Source organism: Pan paniscus, chromosome 6, assembly GCF_029289425.2.
Source record: "Pan paniscus chromosome 6, NHGRI_mPanPan1-v2.0_pri, whole genome shotgun sequence".
In the NCBI taxonomy this organism is placed as follows: domain Eukaryota; kingdom Metazoa; phylum Chordata; class Mammalia; order Primates; family Hominidae; genus Pan; species Pan paniscus.
In genome coordinates, this window is record NC_073255.2 from 43,745,001 (window position 1) to 43,765,090 (window position 20,090).

At 39.6% G+C, this 20,090-nt stretch overlaps 1 protein-coding gene across 1 annotated transcript in view; it reads right to left on the minus strand.

Annotated features, from left to right (window-relative positions):
* The window catches only part of VPS41 (VPS41 subunit of HOPS complex), a 208,104-nt gene extending 190,271 nt beyond the window's left edge, over positions 1–17,833 (minus strand). The window contains exon 1 of the mRNA XM_055115865.1: positions 17,811–17,833. The gene's annotated coding sequence lies outside the window, so the exon portion shown is untranslated. The remainder of the gene's footprint in view (positions 1–17,810) is intronic.
* Between the last annotated feature and the right edge of the window lie 2,257 nt (positions 17,834–20,090).

Genomic DNA, 20,090 nt, shown 5'->3' on the forward strand with positions numbered 1-20,090 from the left:
CTGGGCGCAGTGACTCACGCCTGTAATCCCAGCACTTTGGGAGGCCAAGGCGGGCGGATCCCCTGAGGTCAAGAGATCGAGACCATCCTGGTCAACATAGTGAAGCCCCGTCTCTACTAAAAATACAAAAATTAGCCAGGCATGGTGGTGTGCACCTGTAATCCCAGCTACTCGGGAGGCTGAGGCAGGAGAATTGCTTGAACTCAGGAGGCAGAGGTTGCAGTGAGCCAAGATCACAACACTACACTCCAGCCTGGTGACAGAACAAGACTCTGTCTCAAAAAACAAAAACAAAAACTAAAACTAAAACAAAAATGCATATGGAGGTAAAGGTAAGATTCAGCTTCTCATTCTCAGTCTATAGGACCTAAAATTGTTAATAGACTTCAGAAAACAGACCTAAGACCGTATATTTGTAGAGTGGCTCACTGGTTTCAAGGATCTGTCTCATACGTTTGTTTCGTAGGTCTGAAACAGTTTACTAACTCAAATTATAGCCATTTTATTCATGACAATAGCATTATTTCATTGCTTAAACAATATGAACGGCTTTAATATTTTCCATTATTAAATAGCATTTATAAATTCAGGAAACTTGAAAAATCAGCAAAGTGGAAAGACAAAGTTAAAATAATTCACTCTTATGCCCTTGCTAATTAGGGGATGTGTTGTAGATTCTTTTCCCAATCTTCAGCTTCCATTCCTTCTTAGATTGCTACCTTTCTCAATCTACAGGTGTGACAGCTAATGACAAGCAAATTTACACCACATTACACTACTAACTCCAAGCTACTATCTTAGCCTTTATTTAATTAACTGTAAAAAATAGCTAAAAGAATATTGATGTTATCTTTAGCAAATCTGGCCAGCCTCAGCTTATTTTGCAGTTTAGTTTTTCCAAAACTGTACCCACTGAAACCTGTTACCTTCTAGTATTCTAAATGTCATTTTAAGATATAGCTTATTGGAAATTTCTCTGAGCAACCACATTAGATTTTCTTAATAACATTTTTCTAATTACAAAAGTACTATGTGTTCATAATAGATAACTGGAAAAATACAATAAATTATAAAATAAAATTCTAAAACCACTCATGATTTCTCCACTTAGATTATGATTGTTGGATATATGCCTTTCTTTATTCTTCTCTTTTTCCTCTCTCTCTTCCTCCTTTCCCCTCTCTGTCTCTCTGTATTTATTTAAAAACTTGTCCAACAAAGATCATATTACCAAGTTTTGTCATTTTTTTTTACTTAGTCATATTTCAAGATTGTTTCCCAATAACATTGTAAAATATTCTTCTAAAACATGATTTTAATAAAACATGATTTCACATTATAATTCCATCGTATGAAAAGTAATGTATATAATCATTCTATTTTGTTGTATACTTTAAGTACATCTAATTAACATCCCTGTGCATAATTTTGGAAAATGCTGTAATGCAAGGTGGTATCAACTGTAGGAATAAAGATCATCCAAATGAGAAATGCCATTGAGGAGTTATTCAGAGCTTGCTCTAGAAAGGGAGTCAGCCACCAGCACTTGCGCTGTGGCAGAGACTCAAACACAGGCACAAGAGTGGGAAGGTGGGAAAAGGGAAGGCTTCAGGTAGGCCCTGGTTGGAGGCTGCTGGCATGAGAAAGCTGCAGGTGGGGTAACCAGAAGTGGGGCAACCTGTGTGATTGGTTAGGGGTGGATATTTGGTTTTCTCTGGTTGGTCTTAGTTGGAAGTAGGAGTAAAACTTAAGGAAGTTGTCAACTACAAATAAAGTCCTGGTCATTTTAGGCTGATTGTTTCAGAGGTTATAGTTAAGGTTCCTGGATTGTTACTAGAGATGGCAGTTTTGACTGTCAGGCTAGATTCCTGGGTTTTCTATTGTGGACAATGGCTTGGTTTCCTGGGCAATTGCTGCAGCTTGCTTCAGACTGTGGGTCAGAGTTCTATTTTAATATCTGGTCTGGCCATTGCCCCTTTATATATTCAATCTCTCACAATTTATTCTACCGTGAGCTACATATGAGAGCTCTAAACCCTCCTAGCATCAAACATTAGATATTATCATTTTTTACACATTTCGTTAATTTAGCTTGGGGAAAATAGTATTAATATTTTAATTTTTGTTTTAACTTGTATGTCTTTGATTTCTGATGAGGGGATGTTTTTCATAAATTTACTGGCCATTTTCAACTTTGTTCTGTCCTTTCTACTCTTGCTCTTTACCCATCTTTTGTGGGAAAGTTGATCTTTTCCCTATTTGGCTTGTAAAAGAAATGTTCAGTAGATATTTGGTTATTTGGTTTGAAGCTAAGAGGAGTCTGGTGCTGGATGTAAATAATCTGAGGTCTTCAACATATATTAGGTTGGTGCAAAAGTAATTGCACTTTTTGCCATTACTTTTAATTGATATTTGAGGTATAGTATTGTGTAGTATTACAACCTAAGAGAGAATCTTTGGAAATATATAGATTTGAGGGAACTTTGAAGGGGTAAAGTTTAGACTCACTGTGGTGGTTCTCTTGCTAGATTCTTGTGAAATTAGTGTGCCTTGATTTGCACCAAGGGGTTTTATTGGTAAAATCAAATAGTCACTTTATTTTCTCAATTCACAGAAAGAAATCAATTGATTAATGGGTAAAATATTTTATTTAGGGTTTTCACATATGCTTTCTTGAAATCTTTGATTTTTTGCTATTGCTTAGCTATAAACAAGCACTGAGACATAAAAATACATAAAAATAGTAACTAAATCCCAACCAAAAAAATCAGAAAGAAACTATAAAGCTTGCTTTGACAACTTCTTACTTTTAAACATGTACCAGGCACCTAGCACAGTGTATGTGCATAATAGGGTCACTATAAATATTTGTTGACTGAATCAATTAATTAATTGAACATCTTTCCATTCATGGTGCTTTCTCAAACTAGACTATTTGGTGCCCTGCCACCTGAGTACGTTTCAGACCTGTTCTATGAGAAAATAAAAAGATATTGAAGATTTAGAGCAGTGAAATGACACAAAGAAAGTGGTATCTGGAACGTTTAAGTCAGCCATTGTGTGAGAGTTTGAAGGTGGGAGTGATCAAATCAGTTGGGAAGATCAGACCTGACTTCAAGCAGCACATCAAGTGTTCCTTAAAGGATAGGTAAGAGGCTGATGGTAAGAGGAAAGGGAAAATATTCCAGGTAAAGGGAACAGTATAAGAAGAGACATAAAGATAGGCCAGGGGCAGTGGCTCACGCCTGTAATCCCAACACTTTGGGAGGCCGAGGCGGGCAGATCACGAGGTCAGGAGATGGAGACCATCGTGGCTAACACGGTGAAACCCCGTCTCTACCACAAAAATACAAAAAATTAGCTGGGCGTGGGGGTGGGTGCCTGTAGCCCCAGCTACTCCGGAGGCTGAGGCAGAATGGCATGAGCCTGGGAGGTGGAGCTTGCAATGAGCCAAGATGGCTGCCACTGCACTCCAGCCTGGGTGACAGAGCAAGACTCCGTCTCAGAAAAAAAAAAAAAAAAAAAAAAGGAAGAGACATAAAGATGTGGAATAGCATCCAAAGAGTCAGATACAATACCAATTAGGTAGGATGGTGCTAGAGTCTGTCAATATAAATTTGTGTATAATTCCACAGGCAGTTGTAGCAGAGACTGCTAAATGCCTGCCTAATATCCATTCACTTCTACTTTATTGGTAAAAGAACTCCTAAAATATTAGGGGCAGCAATATGTTTAAATAAAAGACATTTCCTGGTCTCCATCACAGTTAGGCATGGCTAGGTAATTAAGTTCTGGTCAATGACATACAAGTGGAAATGTTATGTGTGCCTTTCAGGGAAGTCTATTAAAGGGGAACAGACATCTGGGGATACCCCTTTCACCATTTCTGCCATTAGATTCTCCAGCAACCACACAGGTCCCACAAGTGACCTTGAGGATGAAAACCAAATTCTAAGGATGAAGCAGAAAGATAGGAGAAGCCTGGGTCCCTGATGACTGAAGCCAATGCACTCCTCTAAACTGCCTGCCTCCAAACTAATGTTTTGTTTTTTTTCAAACAGGGTTTTACTCTTGTCACCAGGGCTGGAGTCCAGTGGCAGGATCTTGGCTCACTGCAACCTCCGCCTACCCGCTCAAGTGATTCTCCTGCCTTAGCCTCCTGAGTAGCTGGGACTACAGGTGTACACCACCACACCTGGCTAATTTTTGTATTTTTAGCAGAGACGGGGTTTCACCATGTTGCTCAGGCTGGTCTCGAACTCCTGAGCTCAGGTGATCCACCCACCTCGGCCTCCCAGAATGCTGAGATTACAGGTGTGAGCCACTAAGCCCAGCCTCCAAACTCATTTTGAATAAAATAATAATCCCTTGTGTTATTGTAGCTTGCCTATCACAAGCAGACAGACTTAATACTAACTGATACAGTGGTAGGGAGCCATTGAGGAGTTTTGAGAATAGAAATGACTCAGCCAAAAGACATCACCTACTGCACCTGAGGAAATTATTATTCTTCTACTTGCCCACCTGACACAGGAGAAAGGGAGCAATCACACGCTCGTGTGTGAGAAGAACAAATTTTCAGATTATAAAAGTTTTGGAATCTTGGGACATAGGACAAGAACATTACTGCCAGGGTACCAATTTGCATTTTTTTTTCCAGTTCATTGTGATATTTAAGAGCTTGAGAATCAGATCAGGATTCAAATTTTGTGTGTGCCATTTATAATAAATCTAGGACAAGTTAACTTTTCCAAAGTCCAGTATTCTTAGCTGTTAAATGGGCTAAAAGTACCTTCCAATCAGGGTTGTTGCAAAAAACAAATGAGAAAATGTAGGTCAAGTTCCTTGCCAAAGGCTGGGGCCTAGTTGTATTTATCACTGTTGTACTGCTATTTTGTTTCCTGCACTTCAGTATACACATAACGAACACTGCAGTCTCCTCTTCAGGTTCCATTTTTCATGATCCTCATTTAGAGGCACAGGACCACTCTCAAGACTTACTTGTTTTCATAAAAAGAAGAAAAGAAATTTGGGGGAATGTGCAGAGTCGCCCTTTACTCAGTCTCTCAAAAGAGACTGTGCGGTGATTATCAGAAATCTCTTATACATAAAGAAAGAGTATGGCCCAAAAGTGTTAGTTTCTGTACAATTACAGAGAACGTGGAGCTGTATCTTACTCATAGTGAGGTTAGAAAATGCTACCAGTTACCCTTTTCTATGCAATTTCCCATAAGTGATCGTCCTTCTAGATATGTGTGCTATCATAAGCAATATATTTGGTCTTTATCTCTGGTTCCTGGCACAGAGCACTTAAAACCTTTAGAATTTCCCAAGTGATAGGAGTATATTTTGTTATTGAATCCCTTTTTATTACACTTGAGTTTATACTAATGAGATGACTTAGGGTGGGGCTCCTATATAGCAGCAAGATGGGACTGGTCACCAGAAAGATCAATTGATTATAGGGCTGGAACTTTCAGCCCCCCAGGGAGGGGCGGGGAAGACTGGAGATTAAGTTCTATAAAAACTCTTGAAATGAGATTTGATGAGTTTCCAATTTGGTGAACACGTCCACACAGTGGGAGCATGGAGTACCCCATGGGGACGGAAGCTGCTGTGCTCCATACCCTTCCAGACCTTGCCCTGTGTACCTCTTCATCTGGATGTTCATTTGTATCCTTTATAATAAACTGGTAAATGTAAGTAAAGTGTCTTCCTGAGTTCTGTGAGTCATTCTAACAAGTTATGGAACCTTAGAAGGGGTTCATAGGAAGCTCCTATTTATATCTGGTTGGCCAGAAGCACAGGAGGCCCAGGACTTGCAACTGACATTTGAAGTGGGGGGCAGTTTTGTGGGACTGAGCTCTTAAGCTATAGGGTCTGTGCTAACCCCGGGTGGTTAGTATCAGAATTGAGTTAAGTTGTTGAACACCCAGCTGGTGTCCAGTGAGTCCAAGAGTTGATTGTAGGTATTGGAAAACACTCCAGAGTATGTTAATACTTCACATTTATGGATGTCTAGATGGGAAGTATTAGAAATTAATGGAGAAGGTTAATAATGTCTTTTTAAAAAGAAAAAGGCAATGTATAAATGGTCTGTCTGATATCACTCAGTAATGAACAAGAGTGAGAAGAGACCCTAGGAGGAATTTTGTCTTTATATTCATTGCAGTATTTTGAGGGATATTTTTCCAGATTTTTTTTCCCACAGATATGTATACAAGGGCTTCCTTTATGTGTTTTAAACATAATTTGAATCACACTCTAGAGTTCTGTGGCATTTTTAAAAAACTTATTGCCTGGGCGCGGTGGCTCACACCTGTAATCCCAGCACTTTGGAAGGCTGAGGTGGGTGGATGACGAGGTCAGGAGATTGAGACCATCCTGGCTAGCATGGTGAAACCCCATCTCTACTAAAAATACAAAAAAACTAGCCGGGTGTGGTGGTGGGCGCCTGTAGTCCCAGCTACTTGGCAGGCTGAGGTAGGAAAATGGCATGAACCCGGGAGACGGAGCTTGTAGTGAGCTGAGATCGCGCCACTGCACTCCAGCCTGGGTGACAGAGCGAGACTCCATCTCAAAAAAAAAAAATCAACCAACCGAACAAATAAAAAAAACTTATTAATACATCAACAATGTAATTTCACATAATATAGAGCTACATAAGTACTTACGTTTATATAGTCTTCCATGGAGTTGATTTCTGTGATTTATGTAACCAATCCTCCTCCGCTTTTCAATATTTAGGTTGCTTTCAAGTTTTCACTATTATAAACTATACTGTGATGAACAGTGCATCTTGTGCATATCTCCAAATTATAAATATTTTCTTGGAAAAATGTATAGAAATGGAATAGCTTGGTCACTGAAACATTTGAAGTTCTCTTAAAAATTCTTTAAAAATATCAGGAAATACGTTAAAAAAAAAAAAAAACCTTCAGGGCTGGGCGTGGTGGCTCACGCCTATAATCCCAGCACTTGGGAAGGCAGAAGTGGGTGGATCCCCCGAGCTCAGGAGTTCGAGACCAAGGCAACATGATGAAACCCCATCTCTACTACAATACAAAAAATTAGCCAGGCATGGTGGTGCGCACCTGTAATCCCAGCTACTTGGGAGGCTGAGGCAGGAGAATCGCTTGAACCCAGGAGGCAGAGATTGCAGTAAGCTGAGATTGCCCCACTGCACTCCAGCCTAGGTGACAGAGTGAGCCCCTATCTCAAAAACAAAAACAAAAACATAAAACTTCTTTAATACTCTAATGTGGTGATTTTGAATAATGTGGGAAATATTTTATTCATCCTTTGGATTCCTATTATATGTTTACTAAAAGAATATTTCAAAGACCATCTGTTTGAGTTTTCCCCAGACATAGAATGCTTATGTGCAATCCACTTACTGAACTTCTTTCATATTTTTGACAGAAAAGCACAAAACTAATTTTTAACTTAAAGCATGAATTCAGTCTACTCAGAATCCAGATGTTTAGCTGTGCCAGAAAAATGTATTATTTCATAGAAAATCTTTCATTTTCAATCAAAATTTTGAAACAAAATACGTAAACACATCCTGCCATTGGATCCAAATATCATTTGTGAAACAAGGTCCATTTTTCAGCAAGAGTCCAATTTCAAAGTACGTTTGTGGCGTTAAGAGCCTTCTTCTAACATAAAGACATGAAAAAATTGAAAAAGAAGAAGAGCAGAAGAAAAGAGGAAGAAGAGGAAGGGTTTGCTGCACTAAGTGAAAGCAATGGCACTCACCAATTGTGTTCCAAAATTTAACACAACCAGTATGTTAATTGATTAAATCTTAATACTTAATTTTTTACAGAAACAGTAAATTGCACCTTATTTCTGAGCCAGAAAGCTTTTACATCTATAATACAGTTGAATCTATACACGATATGGAAAATAGTACAAACTATTGCCATTGCAGTACCAGTAATAAAATAAAATATATACCCTACAATGACCATTTCATAGTTTTGTACTTACCTGAACATTAGTTAATCACCAAACTTAATCACCATAGAGTTTTATGTTTTATATTTTATTGTGTTTCTCCTGTACTGCATTCATTTATATAAGCTAGGTTGGAATGTGACAACCTGGGGGCTTATCCACCATTGATGGCATTATTATCATAGAAAAACAACCTTAGTTACGAGCCCCTGACCCAGAAATTACGTTTTGGCTTTTTTTTTTTTTTTTGTGCCTAGAACTGCATGCAATGCCAAGGTTATGGTCTTTTGATTGTTGCCTTAAAGAGAAAATGGCTTTAATCATTAATAGGGAAGACTTGTCCCCCTAAGAAGGGAGCATACCCAGAAGAACCCAAGAAAGAAGAGCATCATTGTTAGACTCCTGGGTAATATTTCTAACTGGTTTGACAACTGCTGGAGAAAAATACTTACGTGGCAGTACCAGAACCCAAGGCCTAACATCTCCAGCTGATGTATCATGAACTTCTTCTCTGACACATAAACGACTGGAAATTACTGGAGAAACTCCCCCCACCTTTACCCCAATGCCCACTCCCTCCCAAGGCCATCAGAAATGCTCTTCCTTTGATTTCTTTCCCTCACATTGCTTCCTGTAGATCCTGTGTTCTACTCCTGCTGTTCTCACAAGCTCATTCCTACTCCTTCTCCATTACCCCGCTCTAAAGACACCCTCCCACCTTTTCATTGTGCTTCAGTGCCTGTCATTCTGTGCAGATAAGTGAAAAGAAGGATGGGGAAAGGCCTTTTTGATAGGATTGGGCATGGAGTAACAAAACCGTGGGCTTTCATCAGCTGATATAAATGATGGACCTCTCTTTTCTCCTGTTTTTCTCCATCCTGGGTCTGTTTATTGCAGCTGAGAAGGCCTACTAGTGCAGAAGGCCTGTTCTAATCATTTATGACACATTGTAATGACCGTCTATTGGATTGTCTGCACAGCACCCATTTTTTAGGACTTGTCTCCCTACCACCCTATGCCCCCAGCCCACCACATACAAGGTACCTGCAAAGTCTTTCCACTTCCTAGATATAGTTTATTGATCTTCATCCCTTCTCTGAGATTTTTGGAATTAAGACTGAAAAAGGTCAAACTGTTTCCTGATGCTTGGACTCTATAAGCTATCCCAGGAAACTTTTTGTTCAAACAAGTTCAGATTCGTTTTCTGATGCTGTCAGAGCCTTAACTGACGTGTTCACACACACATACACATGCACACACATACAAGTTGGCTTTCTTCTCCAAGCAATTTTTATATCGTCTCTTCCCTGCCCTTTGCTTTAGTTAAGTGGGCTTCAGTAACCAGGGAAACAGTCTTGGTTTCCAGCCCTCAGAGATTAAGGAAAGGTGTCTTAGAAAAGACAGAAACAGGCTGGGTGCGGTGGCTCATGACTGTAATCCTAGCACCTTGGGAGACTGAGACAGGCAGATCACTTGCGCTCAGGAGTTTGAAACTAGCCTGAGCACCATGGTGAAACTGAATCTCTACAAAAAATAAAAAACAAAATTAGCTGGGTGTGGTGGTGCATGCCTGTAGTCCCAGCTACTTGTTGGAGGAAGCTGAGGCAGGAGGATCAATTACTTGAATCCAGGAGGTCGAGGCTGCAGTGAGTTGAGAGCATGCCATTGCCCTCCAACCTGGGTGACAAAGTGAGACTGTGTCTTAAAAAAAAAAAAAAAAAAAAGAACAGACAGCAGCAGGGCTGAATTCCTTGCTCATTGGATGATGCGTAGAATTGCCACTCCCATCTTCCCTTGCCACATTTCTTCAGTTGCATGTGGCACTGACAAAGGCTAGGACTTTGCCATTCTTCCAATGCTAGCTGAATTCCAGCCAGCAACTGACTTTACAATGCCTTCTTTGCAACATTTGGATGGGCAATCACAGATCAGCCAGATTCAGGGTCAGGAGCCATTTTGAAGTTCAGTTTCAAGTTAGGAAAAATTGTAATACTGAACCCCTCAAAGATACTGGCTCAAGTATCTAGTTTAAGGAGTAGGTCAGTAGAGGACTGGCCTTGGGTTCCCACTCCTTGTTGGAGGTGGGATCACTATGAAGCGGAGAGTGTTGAGAAAAACCCTGAGGCCAACCAGCCAGCCAACAAAAACCCTACCTGCAATACCCTGGGAGTATTCCTAATATAATAAGTATTATTCGAGTTAAAAGTAATACATCTCCCCATGTTTAAGTGGCATGTGGTTGGAAGATAAGGTTCTTGCTTTTTAATAGAAAGGAATAAAACACTGAAAAACCAAGACTTGAAGATGACTTTTTGCAATACAACCTTTCCGAAATAAGGCACAGTCTATTCTCAGAGCATTAAATTTCTTCTTCCTTTGAGTTCCCATTTTGTAATGGTTGGTCCTTTTCTACTAACAAACAAATGCATTACAGACTTTTCTCTTTCTAGTGATCTAAAATGTTGCTAAGTTTGCACTGTGGTCCACAATTTACAAATACTATGTAAGACTCTTATGCTAAACTGCAGGATTGAAGAAAATACTCAGACTTAAATAGTGATACTCTTTGCAGACTTAAATAGTGATACTCTTTGCAGACTTGGTGTAATTTCAGTGTAATTTTATATCTGGGAAAGGATTTATTGGTAACAAGTTACAAGCTGTGCTCCAAATGCCACATTGCTGGAAATGGCTGGAAGATCAATGCCTTTAGAGCATCTACAAACCCAAAAAGTCTTTTCATCCTACAATAATGGCTCTTTTCTGTGTTTGCACACACTAAATTCTACAAATTAAGCTAGCCTCATCGAACCTCTTAGAAATCATGTCAGAGGCTGAGCGTGGTGGCTCATGCCTGTAATCCCAGCACTTTGGGAGGTCAAGGCGGGCGGATCACAAGGTCAAGAGATTGAGACCAGCCTGGCCAACACGGTGAATCCCTGTCTCTAATAAAAATACAAAAATTAGCTGGGTGTGGTGATGCACGCCTGTAGTCCCAGCTACTCGGGAGGCTGAGGCAGGAGAACCCAGGAGGCGGAGGTTGCAATGAGCAGAGATCATGCCACTGCACGCCAGCCTGGCGATAGAGTGAGTCAAAAAAAAAAAAAAAATTATGTCAGAGTGACTCCCAATTCCACTGTCAAGATCTGTGCTATCTTGTGGATATCATGTATTTCAACCAGAAAGTCTTCTCTCAACTTTAAATAGGATGAGGATTCTTTGCAAAGCAAAGAATCTTTGGCTCCCTGCTTGACATTGCCCCCACTTAGGTGTCAGGAAGCAATCCTTTACTCTGAGCATTCATGTGCACTAAAGCTGGAGGCATGTAGTTAATATTGCCATTATAAAGTCTGTTTAAATGTTTTTTCTCACTGGCTATAGCAGGAAGGCTTCTGGGAAGACTTATTTCACCTCTGCAAAAGATTATCTGGGGCAGCTATTTTTCCTGGAGATTCCATGATTTAATTTTTGGGCCCTTTACTGGATTCTTTCATCTATGAAATGTGTCCAACATCCTAATTTACCTTTCAGAAATACTAATAATACATTATTACTATGCAATTTATTTTGAAGATTTTTCAAAAGGCATGTTTTCTCCTACTCATTTACACAGATGGTATTCATTTATTTAACAATTAGCATCTACTAAGAGTAAACACATGAATGCAAAGATTGAGAGACAGTTCAACTAAACATACAGTGTAAGAATACTCACTAAATTCACAGAGACTCAAATTGATTGCTGCCATTGATTATTGTATATTTTTCTCTTTTATTCTCTCCTTTTTGAGGATAGATCCCAAACTGAATTAATTATCCATTCTTTAAAATCTTCTCTTGAGTTTCTTTTCTTCTTGATTGGCAGCACCTACATGCCCAAGTCAGAAAGCTGGGCGTCTTCTCAGATTTGTCTCCTTCATATATACTCCTAAATCCCAACATGTCCCCAAGTTCTGTTAATTTCACCTGTTAACTTCTTGCTCTGTACCCTTCCCTCCATTCTCACATCTTTCCTAGTTCAATGCACTATCGACCCTCATCTAGACTATTATAACAACCTCTTAACTGGTCTCTCCATCCCCATGCCTCTCCCTTGTTTATTCATGCTGCATCTAGAATGATATTTTAGAAAAGATATTTGATTGCAAACTTCTCTGCCTACAATCTTTCATTGATTCTTCATTGCTCTTAGGTTAAAATACAATTGATTTATATTCACTACCTCTCCAGCCCCATATGCCACCACACTTTCTGCCACTCTCTTCTCCAGCCACACAGAATCACTTGGCCTGCCCTAAAGTTCCAACTATCTCTAATATCTGAGGGTTTGCTTTATCTAAAAGAATCTCACTCTCCCCTCTCTGCCATCCCACTCCATACTTGATTGATAAAGCCTCAGGCTTCAGAACTGTCATCCATTATTGCCTTAACAATGGCAATAAAAATTACCTATTAAACCAAAACAAAAAGAGACAAATGAAACTACATCAAACTAAAAAGTTCCTGCATGACAAAGGAAACAGTCAACAGCTTGAAGATATAACCTGCAGAATGGGAGAAAATATTTGCAAACTATTCATCTGATAAGGGATTAATATCTAGAATATACAAGGAACTAAAATCACTCAACAGTAAAATAAATAATCGCACTAAAAAGTGGGCTAAGGACATGAATAGATACTTCTCTAAAGAAGACATATAAATGGGCAACAGGTATATGAAAAAATGCTCAATATTGCTAATCATCAGGAAAATGCAAATCAAAACTACAATGCAGTATTATCTCACCCCAGTTACAAATACTATTATCAAAAAGACAAAAAGTAAATGCTGGCAAGAATGCGGAGAAAATGGAACTCATACATTGTTGGTGGGAATGTAAATTAATATAGCCATTATGGAAAACAGAATGGAAGTTTTTCAAAAAGCTGAAACTAGAACTACCATACAATTCAGCAACTCCACTACTGGATATTTATCCAAAGGAAAGAAAGTCAGTAATCAAAGGGATACCTGCACTCCCATGCAGCACTGTTCATAATTGCCAAGATAGGGAATCATTCACAGTTTGTGTATCTAAGTGTCCATTAATGGATGAATGGGTAATAAAATGTGATAGATATACTCAATGAAATGCCATTCAGTCATAAAAAATAAAATTCTGTCATTTGCAGCAACATGGATGGAACTGGAGGACATTATGTTAAGTGAAATAAGCCAGGCACAGAAAGACAAATGTCACAGGTTCTTACTCATGTGTGGGCACTAAAAAAGTTGATCTGATGAAGGTAGAGAGTAGAAATGATGGTTCTCAGAGTCTGGGATGAGTGTATGGTGGGGATGAAAAGAGTTTGCTTAATGGAGACAAACATACAGTTATATAGAAGGAGTAAGTTCCAGTGTTCAACAGCATAGTAGATGACTAGTTAACAATGATTTATTGTATTTTTCGAAAGAGCTAGAAGAGAAGAGTTGAAATGTTTCCAGCGCAAAGAAATGATAAATATTTGAGGTGATGGATATCCTAAATATCCTGATTTGAACACTACACATTGTATGCATGTATCAAAATATCACATGTACCTTACGAACATGTACAATTATTATGTATCAATAACGAATTGCCCATGAATCTCTTCTAAAGGAACTTTTCACTTTTGGTTTGTATTTGTAGTAAATTCCCTAAGATTTTAGGCAGTTCAAGCTGCCAGTGTATCTATACCCGGTGACAGTGAGACTATAACCTTTTTTTTGCAAACATAGGATGGTCCTTCTGTCTTTGGAAAGGAATCAGGACCCTGAGAAGCTAGAGCTCTTTTAAGCCACTGGGGTATTATTCCACAGACATGTGATGATTTAACTCTGAGTTAAGCCAGTTTCTTTCTGTGATTAATATTGCCTATAACAACTTTTCCTGCTTCCAGGCTATCATTTGACGATGAAAACAACTTAATATTTTACTATATATCTTCCATAAGTAAGTTGTAAGATAACTTAAAAAAATACAAGACAATTCTGACTCTTGGAACTAGTTTTCTTGAATCTTTGCAAATTGTTGACCTGCTTTGTGAAAGACATTCAACTCTGATGCTGCTTTCCCTACAGTTATTTTAAAGGGTTTTGTTGTTGTTGTTGTTGTTGTTTTTAGAGACAGGGTCTCACTATGTTGTCCAAGCTGGAGTCTAGTGGTGTGATCATAGCTCACTGCAGCCTTGAACTCCTGGGCTCAAGCCATCCTCCAGCATCAGCCTCCTAAGTAGCTATGACTATAGGCAGGCACCACTCTGCTCAGATTCTTACAGTCATTTGACAGAGTATGCTGCTTACATTGTTCTACAACCACTTATATGAACTGCCTTTGAGGTTCTATTTTCTGAATGGACAGTGCCAATCTCAGAACATTCAAACTATAGGCACTTATTGTTAGGTCCCTAGGACTTTTTGTTTTATTGTTTTCATGGCCAAACTCTTTACAAAACAAATTGGCAAAAAATCATTAAATATGCAGAGCAAATTTGGATTCTTAACAGAAAAGGTTAATCACTCCAAGTGCTAAGTAGAATCAATTTTATCCTCCAAAGAATTAAAAGTACTTGAAAGTCTTACTGATAGGTAGATCATCTCAGTGTATCTGAAAGGTTTTTGTTTGTTTGTTTTGTTTTTACTTACTGCACCCCACAGTAAGAAATTTGCTCTATATCATAACCTAGATATTGATATATATATTGAAAGAGTATACACACACACACACAGAGACATAATTGAAACAAAATATCCATGAAATAATACTTACCTTTAGTATAAGTGATACAAACTGACATTGCTAATTTTTTTTATTCTATTCTATTCTATACTATACTACCCTACAACATTCTAGTCATTATTCATTAAGTTGATTTCATAATCTGCAATTGGGGAACAATCTGCAATTTGAAAAGTACTGGATCATGTTTTTTTAAAAAAATACAAAAATAAGGCAAGAGAAGTAGAGTGGAGTAATTAGTTTTTTACTTTCTGGAACATTTTCATGACGTTGTAGCCTTTAATTTCTAGGTGTTGCTGGTTGGGCTCAATCACCAGGACTTCCTACCTTCAAGGTGAGCATGTGAGCAAGTTGAACCAATTATAATACATTTCCTTTGGACACAGTAATTCTTCTAAGGACTTTTTTCTTTTCTTTTCTTTTCTTTTTTGAGATGGATTCTCACTCTGTCACCCAGGCTGGAGTGCAATTGTGTGATTTCAGCTCACTGCAACCTCTGCCTCCCGGGTTCAAGCGATTCTCCTGCCTCAGCCTCCCGAGTAGCTGGGATTACAGGTGCATGCCACCAGGCCCAGCTAATTTTTGTATTTTTACTAGAGACGGGGTTTCACCATGTTGGTCAGGCTGGTCTCGAACTCCTGACCTCGTGATCCACCCACCTCAGCCTCCCAAAGTGCTCGGATTACAGGCATGAGCCACCGCGCCTGGCCCTAGGTAAGGACTTTTAACTCAAGGTGTGCTGATCAAAACTTCATCGCTGAAATGAGCATGGAAGAGAACCTCTTTCTTCTGGGCTCACCAACCTGAAAGAATGTGAGTCTGCGCTGTTTGCCGCCACCTTCATCTTGCTTTTGTGGGGAAAGCCTGACTGAATAATGAAGCCAATCGGGACTGCTCTGCTAAGGACTGGCAAGGGAGAGAGAGAGCCCTGGGATAAATGCTTGAGCAACTAGACCAAACTGAAAAGATTTCTAAATTCATCTTGTATTTACCAGGTACATGAGACGATCTAATTTTCTTTTCTTTTCTTTTTATTTTATTTTATTTTATTTTTTGACAATGTCTTGCTCTGTCGCCTAGGCTAGAGTGCAATGGCTGGATCTCGGCTCACCGCAACCTCCACCTCCCAGGTTCAAGCAATTCTCCTGCCTCAGCCTCCGGAGTAGCTGGGGTTACAGGCATGCGCCACTGCGTCTGACTAATTTCAGTTTTCTCGCTTGCCAAGTGTAAGGGTCCTGATAATATGGTAACAGAGACGGACACAGAGGGCTTGATATTTGTGATGTAAGTGAGAAGACCACATAACTGTGTCTGTATTGAAAATATTAATAAAGACTATCTTCTGTCTCTCTTCTATCATCCCTGAGTAAATGGGCTGTTTAGTGACTTATACGACAGGATAGTATATTTTTAAAAATGTAAGTATTAATTTATATGTTCTTCCCTCCTCCTGCACCAGTTCTTTTACCCCTTGTCTTCTCCCGTGTTGTCAGCTTGGCATTCTTTACTCATTTCCTCAGGAAAGGAATGATACGGCAGAAATGCAAAGTCTTGTATTTTCATTTTCAATTGTGCAGGCGTCAGGAGAACATGAAAGAGATTTGATGAATAAAAATCTTTGTAACTCTAAGACCAGAAAGGAATCCCTAGGTTGAGGAGTATGAAGAATGGAGGGAACATGAAGTGGGAGAAAGCTGGGAGAAGCCAGAGGCAAAGCTTTCCTGTTCTGCTCCAGCTCCCGGTCCCATGAACAGAGTCCAATGCTAATGCCTAGGGACTTCCTGGCTCCATTCAGGTGAGGACCATACATCCCCTGTGCCGAGGAATTTTGTTAATTGTTTTTCATTGAGGCTCAGTAAGAATTTTCTTGCAACAGCAGCTAGCACATCACTTGCTGAGTGTCTGGTGTCCCAGTATCTCCTCTAACCCTGGGTAGACAGCACCCACCAGGATGCACAAAAGCCCCTGGAAGTACAGTGTGAGGCCTTTGACGCACAGGAAGACATTAAAGTCCACTGCATACAGACTTAGATGAAACAAGCTATTACCAGCCAGAAATCGCTCTAGGCTACGTAGTCATAAAAAAACCCTACCTGACTTCTAACCCCATTCCCACTCCCAACACACACCATGACCACCACCACCACCTTTACTTGATTACTATACATTTTTCTAAATAGGGATTCAGTCCATTAGTACTACACTATTTTATACATTTTTGTTTCATGGCTTCTCAACAAACGTCAAACCAGTATTACTTAAGCCCAATGCTAAGCACCGATAATATAAAGGAGAAAGCCCAAGATTCCCTGTCCTCATGTGACTCTCACCATGCATCAGGTGGTGCAGAAATGCATGTAGTTCATCCCATTATATATGGTAAGTACTGTCAGGTTCAAAGGGCTGATGGAATAGGGTTGGGCTAGGTGGCCTCCCAAGGCCCCTTCAATCATTGGATAATTTTTCTTTGTTGTTTAATAACTATTACCCTGCATTATCATAACTTTCATTCTGGTTTAGCCATAAACATTCAACCTGCAGAGTTCAGTGGAGTTTTCCTATACTGTTTTCTGAAGGGTAAAATTTGGCATTAATTACAGATAAAAACCAGGTGCAGTGGCTCACACCTGTAGTCCTAGCTACTGGGAAGACTGAGGTGGGAGGATTACTTGAGCCCAGGAATTCAAGGCTGCAGTGAGCTGTGATGGTGCCACTGCACTCCAGCCTGAGTAACAGAGCAAGACCCTGTTTCAAAAACAAAACAAAACAAACCCCTAGAGTGAATGATGCACGTAAGAGCCTCTGAAAGAGCACTCCCTTAAACCTCCCCCCGTCCCCATTGACAAAATCCAACAGAAGTGTGGCGCGGGTCCCATCTGCTGCAGGTGCTCTTCACGGGATCTGACCCCTTCAATCATGGCCTTGCCAACCAGATAGCCACTTCCTTCATTACAGTTTCCACTCCAGTGCTGGTATCAATCCTCTCCTTTTCATAGAAATAGGCTGCCCTTCCTATTTCCTCCCTTTCTCCCCAAACTCCTTCAATAATTGGCACTAACCCAGAGACCCGAGGCCCCATACTCACCCTTGGACAGCCCTTGATTATGGAGCTACAGAGTGACTACGTCAGACGTCAAATCCTAATCTCTTCAGTTCAGCTCCACGCCACTAAGTGGTGCTTGAAAGAGACTGTTTAAGTACATGGCTTTGTGGTGTTTTTTTTTTTTTCCCCTACTTCTTCTCAGTGAATCTTTCTAAAGAAATGCATTTTGAGCTAAGAGCCTCTTCCAAAGTGAAGGGTATATTTGTAGATTTCAAGGAATTAAAAACCAGGCCGCCACCTGCCAGGGTAGTTAAAATGGAGCCGAACAGTACTCCTGGGGGAGGGGCCTGTCCTGATTAGGGAAGTGACTCAGCTTCCTAATTCATTGGAGAAATGAATTTTTCAGAAAGGAAGACATACTATTTTGAAAAGATTATGTAACATTCCAAAGACATACACTTTGAAGTAGAGAATTCTAGTTGGGTGACTGCATTACAAAATAAGTTAATAATTGAAATGACCACATCTTAATAACAAGCAAAGCATTTCCCTGAACAATAGTTTTTCTACATTCTTTTCATTCTGTGGACTCAGAGAGGTCTTTTGATGGATCATAAGCCTTTTATAAACCCATGACCCAGATTTAGAAAAGCTGTAATCACCACATGCTGACCTTTCTTAATAAGCATGCTCTATCCTTCCACGCCCCCAGCCCCAGAATGAACTCTAAAGCAGAAAATTTAGATATCAGGAACTACATGCACTAGAATTTATAACCAAAGTTTCACATAACCCTGTCACATTTTGGCAATAAATTAACTGGTGAGATGCCATATTAAGTGGAACATATTCCTGTTGATTGTCAAGGACTAGATATTGAGCTTATTTGAGTGCCTTATTGATTTATATTTGCTTTATAGCAACACCGGATGGCTCCTCTCCTTTAAGACAACAAAATTAACCTTATTCTCTTCACATATCTGGCAGCAACTTTATCACCTTAATATGTTCCAAGGTTGACACTGAAGAGAGAATATTTAAATGGGAAGGACTGGCTGTCCAGCCCTGGCTGCCTCCCTTGGCAGAGGCCATTTTTCCACATCAGTGTAGACAGTTGTCAAGCTTTCTTGGAATCCGGGTTAAAGGAAGAGATGAGTGAAAACAGGAAAGGCTGACCTGCAACCATTAATCAAGGCTCAGTTTCCAAGTTCTAATTTCCTATAGAGGAGTAGTCTTACTTTATTCCCATAGGACATTATATTAGAACACAAATGTCCAACATCAGAGTGAGAGATACAGTGTTTGGGTCTTTTCCCTGCATGATCACCGATGATAAATATAGCCATAAAAATTTCTACAAATGTATCACATTCACATATGGTTGCTTCTCAAATTCTCTTAACATCCTGTTGAGTTAGTCATGATCCTACCCCATTCCTACTTAAAATATTCTCCTAACTCCCCTTCATCCACAAGATAAAATCTAAATTCTTTGGCATGTCATTGAGGTCCCTTCAAGAAGTACAATAAAAAAAATTCAGGAACCAAGTTGCTCAGTGCTGTAACTTTTTATTTGTGTTCATTTCCCTTCTAGAGGAGTGGTCCTTAAGGGCACGGTTGTAGTCCTGTCTTGTTTCTGCCATTTTTCATTCACATGACTTGGGAGAAACAACTCAATGTTTCCACATAAGGAAACCCAGTTTTAGAAACAATTAGTTTTCCAAGGTTACACAGATGGAAAAGAGCAGAGATGAGATTGAGGCCCAATCTGTTTGACACCAGAATCAAGCGCCTCTCTGTTCCTGAGTCAAGTCACTGAAATTTACAGAAATTAGGATCTAGCTTATTGTTAGTTTTATGAGTCCCTTTCCAAACACAGCCTCCAGAGTTAAGCATCTGGCAGTGCATTGCTACATAATTAGCATCCCCATGTATCTTGATTAATGATCAGGTTAATGACTTTCATTTCTCAGATGAGAAAACTAAAATTCAGGGAAGTTACAAGGCCACACAGTTATAGGGATGAAATGCAGCAGAGCCAGGATTAGAACCCCAATCTTTTGATTCTTAGTCTAGTGTGCTGGCCATGCCATGCACTAATCATATACTTAAAATTTATAACTGGGGAGAGATATAACTGAGAATAAAAGCATGAATATTTAAATTTTCTAAAAGAAGTTTGTTTTTGTTTTGTTTTGTTTTTGAGACAGAGTCTTGCTCTTATTGCTCTGGCTGGAGTGCAGTGGTGTGATCTCGGCTCACTGCAACCTCCACCTCCTGGGTTCAAGTGATTCTCATGCCTCAGCCTCCCAATTAGCTGGG